The sequence below is a fragment of the Lynx canadensis genome, chromosome B2 (assembly GCF_007474595.2).
Source record: "Lynx canadensis isolate LIC74 chromosome B2, mLynCan4.pri.v2, whole genome shotgun sequence".
NCBI lineage: Eukaryota > Metazoa > Chordata > Mammalia > Carnivora > Felidae > Lynx > Lynx canadensis.
In genome coordinates this window covers 127,675,416-127,690,041 of record NC_044307.1, presented here as the reverse complement: position 1 = coordinate 127,690,041, position 14,626 = coordinate 127,675,416, and the positions used below count along the sequence as shown (strand labels likewise).

At 32.7% G+C, this 14,626-nt stretch overlaps 1 pseudogene; it reads left to right on the top strand.

Moving 5' to 3' along the window:
- The first annotated feature begins 8,068 nt into the window (after nt 1–8,068).
- Nucleotides 8,069–8,169, top strand: LOC115515201 (annotated as a pseudogene).
- Nucleotides 8,170–14,626: the final 6,457 nt, after the last annotated feature.

Genomic DNA, 14,626 nt, shown 5'->3' with positions numbered 1-14,626 from the left:
CAGTTTATAAATAAGCTCTTGAATTTCTTAACATTGTTTCATTTCATCAATTATTTAATAATCTTATTAGCTTACTGCTCAGAAAGAAATAAGACCTTACCTGAGGACTCTTCAGTCTTTCCAGGGAAGAAGAAAGGAGTAGTAGTCAACGTATATTGCCAATGTGGTTAAATAATTTCTCTGAAAACAAATGTGATGTTATTGAGGGGTGAAAAAAAAGACAACTAACTTTGAGTTCAGTTAATGCTGTGATTTAAATTTTTCAAAGTATGTAAATGTGTTAGAATAACTGCTCAAAATAGGGGTCTCTAATCATAATAAAAAGTCTATTAAATAAACAAATCAAAACATCATTTTGAACACAATTGTGAATCTACATTAATGAATATTCTCCTTTAAATGCTGATCAAATAGTAATCCTTGATGTTATGATAAAAATATGATGTGGTTTCATCCTTGTCAGGCTCTCATCAAATGGAACAGCAGACAGACATGACAAGAAAGATTAAATTCTGATTTTTGTTCCTAATCTTAGTCAGTTCTTCTCACCCATCAACTAGGTGGCTTCTCTTGGAGTGTTCTTAGAGAAAGAAAGCAATGAAAAGAAATGGGAAGGCCTGGGAAATGGGGGGAATTAAGTGTGGCATGTTCTATGTGAAATGAGATGAAATTTTCCAACGTTTCAGATTAGCTTTTGTTGTGGAAAATTTAAAAAATACAAAGAAAAAGTAATGGTAAAATGAACTCTGTGAAGCCAGTACCCAGCTATAATAACCATCATCTCTTGGTTTTGGACATTTGTACTTCTATCCATGTTTACTGGTATCTTCTATTATTTCAAAACAAATGCCAGATATAATATTTAATTCACTATTTCAATAAACTTTTCTAAAATAAAATTATGCTTTTAAAACTGATACCAACAATTAATGTATCATCCCTAACAACCCAGTAATATCTAACTTAATATTTTCCGATAGATGACATTCAAATTTCTTAATTATTTCACTTTTTCAGTGGATTGGTTAAGATCTAAACATTGTGTTTAGAAAGCATCCTCTTAAATCTCTTTTAATGTGTAATTTATCCTACTCTTTTTCTTTTTTCCTTTCAAAATGTTGTTTTAAAGAAATTGTGCCATCAGTTCCGTAGTGGTTTCGTAATTTCTCACTTTCTGTTTTTTCTTGACTGAGTCCTCCTGGCACTTAAAGGAAATCAAAAACAAAATGAAAACTGTTGCTCTGCCCCTATATTTCCTGAACACTGGTAGATAGTTCTAGAGATTTGAAATGATTCAATATAGAGTTTTAGGGAAGGGCTCTTTATATATGGTGGTGTGTACTTTTATCAATGAGCATATGGCATCTAGTTGTTTCTGTTTTTGTGAGGTTACAGTGGCCATTGAGAAACTTGCCAAGATGCTTTTTTTTTTCTTTTTAATTAGGTGTTTGTAAAGTGGTGATATTCTAGTTCTATTATTTCTCTTTTTATTAGCTGGATTACTTCTATAGGGAGAAACTAGCACTCCTCATCTACTTGGGTTGGTTACCCTGAGGTACAGTTCATAAAGATAAGAAATGCTTGATTATTTCCCTCTATTCACCAGTTTTCAGAACAAGGAGTTACTGTGTAGCGTGTTGAAAAATATGTTTAAAGAAGTTTTTTGTTTGTGTTCTTTAATTTGATTTTTGAATTACACATCGTAATATTTAATGTGCTTCAACCTATTACTGTTAACATTGTATTGAAATTAAAACTCTTCTGTATATTACCAATGCAAGCCTCTTCAGGTTAGTTACTGAGTCTTTTTTACAAGCATGGAGTAATTTTTGGTGGCTTCCTTGTTTTATAATATGCTTAGTGTCCAGGTTCATCTTTTCCACATCCTGCCTCAGAACTGGGCCGTATCTTCAGCAAACACAAGTTCCTCTGGTGTAACAGACAAGAGCCTTTGCACTCGGTTCTTGATGGCAACTGATTTGTTCCCTGCTTCTTGGTCTTTTCAGTGGTTAGAGTAAAACGTTTCTGTCAGAGAAATTTCATCACAGATTTATACTGATACTTTGGAATCAAATATGATAATTGTAGCATTTTTGCCCAACTTATTTTATTTTGTAGTCATTTCTCTTTTCTTTTTGGTTAAACATCTTGGTTCTTAATGACTTTAATTACTTGGTTCATATGTTACATATGTAGAATAACTTATGAATAGTATCAAAATTATGACCCCAAATTTTTTTTTATTGAAAATAGTTCTAGATTTGTTTTCAGCATATTGAAAAAATGTAGTTATGTAAAATACTTACATATAAAATCTAGAAAATAAAGTCTATACTGTTGGGTAGATAAATAAATAATAAATAAATTCAGAAAAGTCTAGCTGTTGTCCCTGACTCATTTTATACTCTCCCTCTCATGCATAAATAACACTATCATTCACTGTATGATTTAGGCTTTCATTTTTAAAACAAATAAGAAAATACAAATGTATTTGAATTTATGCATAACTTCCTTAGATAAATATTGCTAACCTGTATACATTTTTGCTTTCTTGTTTTTCTTTTTTACATGTATAGCTATGCAATTCTCTGTTATGTGAATGAACTATGCTTTAGCCAACTGATGCATATCAGTGGATATTTGGAATATTTCCAGGCTTGTCAATATAATTTCTACCCTAAGAGATTCTTCACAGTGTGTCTTTGCCTGGACAAGAATTTTATTTGCTGAGTTGTGTGACTTCATAGCATCCAGAAACCTCAGCAACATCAATTTTGCTTGACCTCACTTGTACTTTTCCCTCTGCATTGAACTGCAAACTAAATCTAGAACTTTAAATAATTGCAAATAAATGATAAACTGCAACCTAAATCTGGAAAACTCCATTTCAACTTCTTCCAAGATCAGCTTACCAAATTATCCATGGAGTACATTTGAGTGATTTTTGGCTTTTCTAGCTCTCCAGGCACTAGAAACCTCTTTACATATTTTCCACTTTGTCCTGTAAAGAAGTGACACCATAAAAGTCTTGGTTATATTTGTGTCTTTTTTTTTTTCCCATTTTCTCCTACCTTATCACTAGTTTTGTTGTTGTTGTCTGTGTTTATTTGGGTTTGTTATCTGAGTTCTTTAGTTATTTGTGGGAGAATTTGTAGAAATTCAAAATTATTACCATCTCTCCTGAATACTATATTTTACACTGGTATAGGATGGTATGTATTATCTCATATATCATCTGATATATAATTATTTATCAAATATATATCTTAATTATATGTATATGAAAATCTTTGTAGAAAATTACTTTGACCTCATTATAAAATTTGATATAGTTACTTTTAAAACATTCTTCATGCTAAAACAATATTCTTCATGCTAGTGTTTTGCCTACTTTTATAACTTAGGACTAAGACCTGCTAACTTTAATGTCTCCTTTATTCTCCAGAAAATGAGGCATGAAAATGACAAAGGTATGTTTTCAATGACAAAAATATGTTTTTGAATCATTTGCTTTTCATTCAAAAGCTGCCATGCCCGAATGTGTTTATGATAGATAATTAAATAACGTTACTCAGCAAACATGGAAAACCTTGAAGAACTTCAAATATGTTTTAAATTCTATTTCTATGTATTTTTATATACAATATCAGGTTTTTTTTTTACTTTTTGAAAACCATAGTGCTATTTAGGTCTAAAATTGTGCTATGAATTTTGGATCTTAAAGCAAAGTTAATCAGTCAGTATGCATATTTTAAGAACTTATGTTAGTGTGAGAACATATCTTCTTATTCCCAGATGATAGCTCCTTCATCATATAAATCTTAACATAAATCTCTCTCTTACCGTATGAAATTCAATTTAATTGACTGAGTGACAAATTGGTTTAGTCTGTCATTATTAAGTAGTTTTTAATTAGTCCCATTGTGTGGGTGACCATATGCCTGGCATTCAAAGTGTGTTTTCTGTGTAAGCATGTCTTTACCATTTCATGTCCTTTGAAACTCTGTAAAAGCACCTTATACAGTCCTGGTTTTATTTTTTTGAGGTGACATTGCATAGAGGTGTTAGAGAGGGGAAAGATACAGTATTAAAGTGATATAAAAACTAAATTCAGTACCCCAAGATAAGCTAAGACACTTCTGAGCTACTTTAATAAAAACCAAATGCAGGTGACATTAATTACTGAAAAACATATCAATAAAGAACACCAAAAAATCATGAATGAAATGCAATAAATCACATTTCAAAGAAATGCTCAAAGAAATCCCTAGTGGTCAAAAATAGAGAACAGAAAATAAAGTGGGTAATCAGACACTACTTTTGTGAATCTTGGTAACAGAGAAGGTTGAGTATTAAGAGATCCATAGAAAGAGATCAGCCAGGCTTGAGCTCTGCAATGGAGTCTCCTATGTAAAATGTTCAAAATGTAATTCCTCTAATTCAGCAGTGGGAAAGAAAACATTTTAAAGAGCCAAAGTAAAAAAAAAAATCTGAAAAGAATTATCAGCTATAGCTTGAATTCTGAATGAGGTAAAAATACTCATAACACCTATTTTTAACTAAAAGAAGCATATCTTCATGCAAATCTGGAGTTTAAATTTATGTAGTATATATTCCTAGGATTTTTTAAGGCAATAAATTTTCTACATTATGACAAATCTTAGAAAAACTGCAGAACTCACAAAGACAAAAACAATATTTGAATATGGCCAGGAAAATATCCTCTCCCCCCCCACACACACATTTTTTTACACTGACAGCATACTTTGTAAACAACAACAGTAATAGCCAGAGTGTAAAAATCCTATACTGAATGTGATGACACAAAAATAGCAGTCAACATAGAATTTTATTATCATGCATAAAATAATTTAAAAATGCAGCCAAAAGAAAGACATTTTCAGGCAAACAAAAACAGAGATTTATTACTAAAAAAAACTCATGGAGGAACTTCCATTGTGTACTTTGGATGGAGGAAATTAAAACCAGAGGAAGAACTAAGATGTAACATGATCAGCTAATAACAACAAAAAAATTGTAAACATATGTGTAAAATTAAACCAAGTTTCACTAAATGAAACAAAAATATGGTTATTTTTGCAGGTAAAAAGAAGGTGAAACTGAAATAGTGGCTTAAGGTGCTATGTAAGTTGCCCAAGAGTTAGTTGCAGTTAAAGATTTCTAATTTTCTATGACTGTTCAAGAGAATAGTATGGGAATATATTAACTATAAACTTGCTTAAAATATTAGGGATATTAATTAATTGGGGATAATAATTAAAAGAATCAAAGTATAAAATATAATATCCTGAACACTAGAGAAAGGAAAATGATAAATCCAAAATCCAAATTCAGAATGATAAAATCCAGAATGAGGAATGGGAAAGAATATGGAAAAGGCAGAGTAAATCGCAAGAACAAAGCAAGATATTGGTATAAATTCAAAATATCAATAATTATAGGAAATGCTAATGGACTTAATTCACCACTTAAAAATTTTAGATAGAATTTTTAAAAATATGTGTTCTTGGGGGCCTGGGTGGCTCAGTCGGTTAAGCGGCCGACTTCGGCTCAGGTCACGATCTCGCGGTCTGTGAGTTTGAGCCCCACATCTGGCTCTGTGCTGACAGCTCAGAGCCTGGAGCCTGTTTCAGCTTCTGTGTCTCCCTCTCTCTGACCCTCCCACGTTCATGCTCTGTCTCTCTGTCTCAAAAATAAATAAACGTTAAAAAAAAAATTAAAAAAAAAATATGTGTTCTTTACATGAAACACACTTAAAATTTACACAGGATAAAGGAATACGTATACACAATATATACTATATCAAAATATGATAACATTACTAAGTTGTAAATAATATTAAATAAAAGATGATCATGTAACAGAGTAGAAGGCAAAACTTTTACTAAACATAAAGATCACTGCATACGTTAAAAATTTAATGCTTTGGGAAGAAACACCAATTCTAAATTTGTCACCATAGGGGAGCCTAGGTAGCTCAGTCAGTTGAGCGTCCGACCTAGGCTCAGGTCATGATCTCACAGCTTATGAGTTCGAGCCCCACGTCGGGCTCTGTGCTGACAGCTCAGAGCCTGGAGCCTGCTTTGGATTCTGTGTCTCCCTCTCTCTCTGCCCCCAACATACTCTCTTTCTGTCTCTGTCTCTGTCTCTCAAAAAATAAATAAATAAATAAATAAATAAATAAAATAAAAAATAAATTTCTCACTATAAAATAACATAACCTTAAATATATATAAAGCAAAAACTGAATATGTATACATCGAGTTTTGAAATTCATCAATATTGTGGGAGACTTTAACATCTTTCTTGAAGTCACAGGTTAATCATGCCTTTTGAGGATACAAATGCCTTAAATAACATTAGTGATGAGCTTGACTTAAGGGCTACATATTGGATCCTGAATCTAGCAATTCAGAAATTCTCATGCTTCTTATGAGAACATGGAATTTTTTTTTAATTTTTTTTAACGTTTTATTTATTTTTGAGACAGAGAGAGACAGAGCATGAACGGGGAAGGGGCAGAGAGAGAGGGAGACACAGAATCAGAAGCAGGCTCCAGGCTCTGAGCCATCAGCCCAGAGCCTGACGCGGGGCTCGAACTCACGGACCGCGAGATCGTGACCTGAGCCGAAGTCAGACGCTTAACCGACTGAGCCCCCCAGGCGCCCCAGAACATGGAATTTTTAAGAAAATTTACCATATGCTAGCTCATAAGACATGTTTCAAACTTTAAAGGATTACTATTGTGAAAAGTGCTTTCTCTGACAACAGTGTGATTGAGATAGAAGTAAAAATAACTGATAATTACTGAAAATGTAAGGATACGCTTTTGATTAAATCAGGAGTCAAAGAAAGAATCATACGGAAATTAGAAACATTAGAATTAGAAAATACTTAGATATAAACATTAAAGAAAATCGTTTAGAACTGAATTAGCAGGATACAGGGGAAATAAATTGAAAGTGACATTTGTGGCATGAATGTTAAACTTAAGAAGAAAAAAAAGAAAGAAAGAAAAATAAAGTAAATGTCACATTTAAGAGGTGTGAAAAAGATTATAGAATAAACCAAAAAAAATTTGCAATAGGTAATATGATAAAGTGGGAGTCAAATAAAACAAGCAAACAAAAAAAAATTAAGATACAGTAGAGAAGGTAAGGCCAGTGTTTGAACTGATAAGACCCTAGCGAGATGGACCAAGAAAATAAGAGAGAGAAAGCAGAAGTAATAAAATTACTAAAAAATAAAATGAAGACAAAACTATAAATGGAGACTAGTAAAATAATAAGAAGTGAATACTAGTAATTACTTTAGAATAATTAACTAGAAACATGACAAATGAGCTTTTTCCTAGTAACATATAACTAAGCAAACTTGCCTTAAGATGAATTAGCAAACATCCATATGTATATATACAAATATATTAAAGAATCTGAATTCATATAAGAATCAAGAGAGAAAGAAAAGAAAGTATTTGCTCCAGATAGTTTTGTTAATGAATTTCACCGAAAGTTTAAGCAAAAGATGATGCCAATGTTAAAATATTTCTGGGAATAGAAGAAAGGAAAATTATAGACTCTTCTTATTTATGAACACAGGAGGCAATGGAAAAATTTTTTAAAAAGAGAAATAAAGGACATTTAGTAAAATAGAAGCAAATGTAAAAGCACAGATTGCTTGCCTTTTGAAATATGTACTAATGAGTTTATCACATTAAGAAATTAAAGAAAAGGCGTGTGGTTATCTCAGCAACTCAGAAAAACCGCAGAATGAAATTCAAAACCGATTTATTATTTAAAAAAGAACAACAAAAAACAAGCTAAACATGGAAGAAAACGTCTTACAGGATATTGATCGAAAACCTACTTTGAACACTTTAATAAAGTTGAAATGTTAAAACCATTTCCTTAAAAAATGAGAATCAGACAAGGATGCCCGCCCTCAATGTATCTGTTCAACATTCTACCAGGTAGCCTAGTAAAATTGTAAAATAAGAAAATAAAACAAACACAGACAAACTGCATTTCTTTATTTCACATAAGATATATCCAACTCCAGTTGGATACTAAAATTGGAACGATACAGAGAAGATTAGCATAGCCCCTGCGCAAGGATGACACGCAAATTCATGAAGCGTTCCATACTTTTTAAAATAAAATAAAAATTACTTGTAAATTAGAAAACATTTCACATCGGGACATCTGGGTGACTCAGTGGGTTAAGCGTCCCACTTCAGCTCAGGTCACGATCTCACAATCTGTGAGTTCGAGCCCGCATCCCTGCTTTGGATTCTGTGTCTCCCCCTCTCTCTTCCCCTGCCCTGCTCATGCTCGCTCGCTCTCTCTCTCTCTCTCTCTCCCAAAAATACATAAACATTTAAAAAAATTAAAAAAGAAAGTATTTCACATTAAAAATATATAAACCGAAGAGTGATTAATCTGAAACTTAGTACAGTCAGAGTGCAAGTTTCTTCAGAATAAAATCAGTCTCTACATTGTGCAATTCTTTCCCTAAAAGAAAAACAGTATTAATAATTTTTGTTATCTGAAGAACAATTTTAATTAACTACTACATATTTTACATTAAAGTTGGGATTTAAAGTAGAATAATGTATAGCTCACAAATTCTATTTATACATTTTCCAACAAATTCTCAATAGAAGAAATCATTTTTTTTCAATCCAGAAATAGTGCCTCAAATCTAATTTTCCAATTATCCTTAATAAAAAAAAAAAAAAAAGATGGGTATACAATAGGTAAAGAGCACTGGCTTTTTAGTGATAAAAACCTAGATGGAAATTCTATTCTAACACGCATTAAAATTTTTTTTTTAACGTTTATTTATTTTTGGGACAGAGAGAGACAGAGCATGAACGGGGGAGGGGCGGAGAGAGAGAGGGAGACACAGAATCGGAAACAGGCTCCAGGCTCTGAGCCATCAGCCCAGAGCCTGACGCGGGGCTCGAACTCACAGACCGCGAGATCGTGACCTGGCTGAAGTCGGACGCTTAACCGACTGCGCCACCCAGGCACCCCTCTAACACGAATTAAATTGTGACTTTGGATAAACAAACAAACAAAAAAGATATATCCAACTCCATAGTTAAATATAGATTATATATAGATAATTTATTAGAATTAATGAAGGAGTTCAGCAAAGTTTCATGTAAGATTAGTATATAACTGTCAAATTCCATTTCTATAGTTCAGCAGCAGATGATAGATTTAAAAACTAATAACTTACAATAAAACAATGATAGGTATTTATAACTGAATTACATTAAAAGTGAAGAAACATGGTGAAAATTCAGAATTTTTTATTAAAGTCTTTCATTAAATTTTGGAGAAATTTGTAAAAAAGAAAATTTATATAATGTTCATGGATAGAAGGAGCGAAATGTTAAGATTATGAATATTTTTCAAATTATCTTTAGGTTTAGGAATCTGACCAATCTCGAATTTGCGATTAATTCTAAATTTGAATTGGGAGGTTATGGACTTTGAATAGCTGAGAATATTTTGAGGAACAAGAAGTGTGGGAACTACTCCTCAGGTATCGAACCATTTTATAAAGTTATGCAACCAAGACGTTGTTTAGTCAGCTCATGGATAAAGACCAGTGGAACTAAACAGAGTATAGATACCAGTCTGTCAACATGAAAATACAACATGAGAGAGCTAAGGAAATGACAGATACAAAATTAAAGACCCGAACAGTTGGTTCTCTATGAACAAATGAAATTGAATCCCCCAATTTAGACAACATATAAAGATAAATGTGTAAGTATAAGAGAATCCTCTTTTTTTTTTTTATGGCCATTGGTGAAGAAATATATTGCAAACAATACACAAATTATCCTTAACACATTAAAATTTAAAATCCTAAAAAAATAAATAAAAGAAAATGAAATTCTTGTGCAACATAGGAAAACGTCTATGTTACAGGTGGGATAGGAAATCTACAATGTTTATAACTCTCATAACATTAGTGCAGATTATATTAGGGTCACTTTAACATCATTATAAAACTATCCAATCTATAAATAGCAAGGTAAGTAAATAACATTAAGAGACAACTCAGCGGGGAGAAACCTGATTAGCCAATAAAATATGAAATGAAGTTTCAATGATAATCAGGAAAATCCAAAGTATAGTAAAAATAAGAAACTTTTCATGCTCATGAAATTAATAGTCTAGTTTTACCGAAAACTTTTTGTTACACATGGGAATGTTAATTGCTTTAATCACTTGGAAAGACCAATTTAGGAAATAGTGCATTTGAAGGTGGTGATGCCCTTTCCATTCCACTCAGTTATACTCTAAATCTTGTGCATATTGAGATGTGTAAAATGTTCAGAGCAGTGACGTTTGTAAAGGAAGAAATTAGAAAATATTGAAATGCTTGCAAAAATCAAGACTTTTTTTATCCATGCAGTGGTGTGTAATATGTAGAAGTGAATGAACTAGAGTTACATGTATTAACATGGATAAATCTCAAAAACATAAATTTGAGTGAAAAATGGTATAAGAATATGGAGAGTATAATGTGGTTTGTATAAGTTTTAAAATTATGCAATTTGATTAATGGTATTATGTCTTAAGAACATAAATAATTTCAGTAAGGTGAAATTATGTACATAGAATTAAGTATCAAATTCAGCATAGTGGTTAGCTTGTAATAGGGAAGCAGGTTGATGGAGGGGCTGACACTGGTTTTCATTGCCTTTTGTAATGCCTTTTCATAAGCTGGAGAGCAGATACATAGGTGTTGATTATTTCATTCTGTATGCCTTTGATGTAGTTGAAGTGGTTTTTAATCTATTTAGAAAGTCAACTTCAGATTTTCTACTTTGGGTTGTAAAAGGAAAATTCTTGCCATTTTCTTGACCCAGGCATGAACTGATGACTTTTGAAAAATGTCTTTCTGTAGCCCATCTGAATCCTGTCTGTAATATTTAAATGGCAGTACTTGTAACAGATAACAGAAAGCAATGGCATATATCATGATAAGCTGACTAAAAATACTTATTTTGTTCTAGAGCAGTATGATGTTCTCTATAAAGTCCCTCCTGTGTTACCACTGTGATCTCCTCACAGTGGTAGGAGTATCACAGTGGATACTCCTTTGAGTATCCTCAAAATCTACTCAGGAACACAAAGTTCTAGGATAAATGATCTTAGATACAGATTTGGGGATGCTTTTTGTTACCTCTGAAGGCATGCATCTTTTTATGATTACTGATGTTAGAAAGACCTATGTCTTCAGGGGTACTGTCCTCCATAACTCTCAGGGACAGTTCAGAAGATAATATCTGAAACCCATATGCTAAACTCAATATCTTTCCTGTAATATACACACCTTTGGGTGAGTTCTTTGGTTATTTAATATTTCCCAGCCAAAAAAGATGGAACTAGTAAATAGCCTTAGTTCCTGCTCAGATTCATCTATAGAGTCCCAGAAAGAAAGGTCAGGCTCTGCGTTTTGATTAACACTTGTTTTTCTACTACCACAAAGCAATATTTTTTGGTCAGTGGGTCACATCCACATTCTAATTCTGAATTCTTCACCTACAACTTATGAAAACGTGAAAAAAAAAAAAAACCCTTGAACTATTGAGTATCAGTTTTTTAATTTGTGAAACTAGAAAGACTATACCTAATTCATAGAACTTCTATGAGAATTAAGTGTGTGGAACTCTCTAAAATACTGGTTATTATTAGCAATTTATTTAAAATATGTATAATCTCCAAATTCACCCATTCTTCTATAGATCTTTTGTTTTTGAAAGCTCAAATAAGTTTATCCTCTGAAATCCAAGATTTCAGAAGAAAATAATGAAGACTCACACTACTTAAAAAAAAGAAAAGGAAAGAAAAGGAAATGGTTGCATTTCCAAATTGAGATATTTTCAGTCCATACTCAGTAACTCCTTTCGCTTTACCAAGGAAGAAGGAATTCAGATCGGAGTCAGTATCCACCGTTGTATGCCTGCTTGCTGCAGATTTCTCTTTGTTTTGTTTCGTTTTCTTTGTTTCTTAAATTGGGTGCAGCTCCTAGTTAAAAGCAGGCTAAGTTTTCCAGTTTGTGTATACCAGGAAAAGAGGTAGGACAAATATTTCTGAGATCTTGGAGCACATAATAAAATTTTAGAAAATCATACTTACACTTACTGTGCAATAGGGGATACAAAAAGATCTAATTAAAAACAAAGCTAACCTTTCTTAAGTATTACTAGACAGTGTGCTAAGTCCCTTACAATTTATGTCAGGTAGGGCACACCTGAGGTTTGTCCTACGAAGTAGGGGTCATTATTAGTCATTTTACAGATGGGTAAACTGAGGCAATTCTTATGCTCATTTGCACACATGATCTAAGTGGCTGGAGTAGGATTTGAAGCCAGCTCCTTGCCTACTAAATCAATGTTCTTATACTCTAACTAGCACCTCCACATTCTGGCCTATTTTCCACTGGCCCTGAAAACGACATAACTTTCCATTCAAAGAATATTCTATAATGACAAACAGTGGAAAGGCGGTAAAGCCCGAAGGTCTCTGAACTGCAGCAATAGCTATCAATCACACAGCAGATAAATAGATTTCAGAAGTTTTGTGTACAATATGTTCTTGAATTTGGGCTTAAGCTCAGACTGACATATAGTATTTCACTGCTAATGTGATCTCTTTCTAGCAGAGGGAACATTCTTTTTTTAAATTGTATTGCATAACTTGTTTGCTTCCTAGCAAAACAATTTTTGAAATTTCCGTATAATTTCTGTTAAATCTATTTTTAAAGTTGAAGCTTAGGTCAAATGCGAATATGAATATAGATTTATCCAGCATGCATAATTTGTAGTCTGTGTGGAACTGACTCATCTGTCTTCAGTATCTGGCAGTCACGTGAAGAGCTCTCCTGCTAAGAATGACCTATTCATCCTTCAAATAAACATCCACAAGAGGAAGAAAAACAATATGAACAGTTCCAAAGAAGAGACAACATATCATGCATGAGCCGATGTACTTAAGTCAGTTCTGTCAACAATCTTTGGAACTAAAATTCCTCATTCAGAAAGCACTCGGAGATGCTGAAAAATTCTGAGTGTAATCAATTTAAAAAACATTAGGGCTCTTTTCTTTTTAAAAATATAAGTGAGTGGCCAAATTAGTGAACACGTTTCTTGAATATCTGCAGGATTATTTCAGAGCATAAATTATTAAGAAGAATATAAAAATCTATGTTACATAAAGACATTTGTTATTCTCTATTCCTCTTAGTTTGATTAGGAAAATATATCTGGTTCTACCTTATTATCTATGTTCTTCTCAACTTCATCTCTGTCCAAAGAGGTATGCATAAGGCAAAATGTTTCAAATACTCTATTTGGTCTATGAGGGAAAAAATAAACCACCACTTCCGCAGTAATAGATTTTTTTTTGGAATGCATATGTCATTTTCAGCAAAAATGTAGAGTAATACCAACTAATATTTTTGGGACTTTACACATTTTTAATATATGGTCACTAAAATAAGGAGGATGAACAGATAATCTGAAAACTCCATCTAGCTTGAAAATGATAAACGGTCATTTGCTCATTGTGTACTGTTCTGACAATAATTTTAGGATAGGATTTGAAGGAATGGTTTAAGAACTTTAGGGAGTGTGAAAGTTCTATCCCTAGATGTGACATGACTTCTCATAGTCTGCCATATGACATGACTTCTCATATTTGTGTGAGTTTTCGTAGTACCGGAAAATTACATCACTTTTCTGGCAAAAATGTTTGCAGAAAATGGTATAAGAATATGGGGAGTATAATGCATTGGGTAGAAGAACCTTAAGTTATGTGTAGGATTTCAAATAATGGGGATACAACCAAAGAACTTAACAGCCTATAAACATTTGAAAGATCATTTCTAAGGATTTATTATTGCAATTGGTCACTTTTCTTTTAGGGCTATTCCATCTTTTTAACAAAAAATTAAGAATTAAAAATTGGAATTCCATACTGTGATAGCAAGATTACCTCCCGTTCGAATCTCCTGATCCAGGATTTCAGGAGTATTATACTAATTTTTCCCTATAACATTAGCTATTTGAGATAACCAGGACAGTTGTTTTATAAAGTCATCTGTGGGACAAAAGGGTAGGGGAATGAAGGGATCTATTCCATAATTAAAAGAAAGGGAAAGTATGTTAAAAAATTACAATGTGTCAACCACAAAGTCACTCCTGCAACAAAGGATAAAATTTGAATATGAATAGATGGTAAGTCTCAATAGACTTCCAACCTCTAGAACTGTGAGAAATAAATTTCTGTTGTTTATACGTTACCCCATTTATGGTACTTTGTCATAGTAGCCTGAACAGACTGAGACAACACCCAAATTGAAATACAGCAGTTTCCCTTTATCCACAATTTTGCTTTCTGCAATTTCAGTTACCTGTGGTTGACTCTGGTCTGGAAGTCCAGGAACCTCCTTTTGACCTATCCTCAGAAGGTCAATAGTAACCTAATGCTGAATTACAGTGCCTGCGTCATTCACCTCGCTTCATCTCATCACCTAGTCATTTTATCATCTCACATCATCACAAGAAGAAGAAGGGTGA